This window comes from Aplysia californica, unplaced genomic scaffold, assembly GCF_000002075.1.
Source record: "Aplysia californica isolate F4 #8 unplaced genomic scaffold, AplCal3.0 scaffold00169, whole genome shotgun sequence".
Lineage (NCBI taxonomy): Eukaryota > Metazoa > Mollusca > Gastropoda > Aplysiida > Aplysiidae > Aplysia > Aplysia californica.
This window is the reverse complement of record NW_004797439.1, coordinates 337,650-338,254: the sequence shown is the minus strand read 5'-3', so window position 1 is coordinate 338,254 and position 605 is coordinate 337,650. Positions and strand designations below refer to the sequence as shown.

Genomic DNA, 605 nt, shown 5'->3' with positions numbered 1-605 from the left:
TGTGTGTGTGTGTGTGAAACTGAGGGAGCCTAGCCTCAACCACAATTCCAAAGATTGTTGATAATACATGTATAATCTTTGAAGTTCCATAACCATAACCATAACGCTTGTTGTAGTTTCAGAGTTTGCTCAGTGTATCTTGTAAGTCTTGTCACCGTAAGTGCCGGCCATGTGCGGAACTCCTCCTTTGGAGGACAATCGTCTTTGATAATCGGGGGAATTTTATTTGGAACAAACTCCCCGAGTCAGTGGTGTCAGCTCCAACGGTGGACACATTCAAGAGAAATCCGGATGAATACTGGAAGGATCTCCCGACGATCTACAAACCCAACTTGCCGAGACTGATTAGTCTCTAGCCTGCACGCAATGCAATGTCAGTCAATTTACCAGATAGTCGAACAGGCTCTTCGGTAATTTTTCCGTATATGCACCCCACACACAGATGCATTGATTTGAGGGCTAAACTGCTACGTTTGCTGTAAAAACACACGTATGGCCACTAACTAAAGACCTAGCAAATCAATTGTTTTCAAGTAAAAATCAATCCTTGCTAAAACATCAAATTATTGTGAAATGCTGATGGGGCATGCTCCCCTGAACCCCCC

The 605-nt window shown here is 43.6% G+C and overlaps 1 protein-coding gene across 2 annotated transcripts in view; it reads left to right on the top strand.

The window, feature by feature from the left end:
- LOC101851947 (sorting nexin-10B) overlaps positions 1-605 on the top strand; it is a gene marked incomplete in the record, with an annotated part of 21,972 nt that overhangs the window by 10,348 nt on the left and 11,019 nt on the right.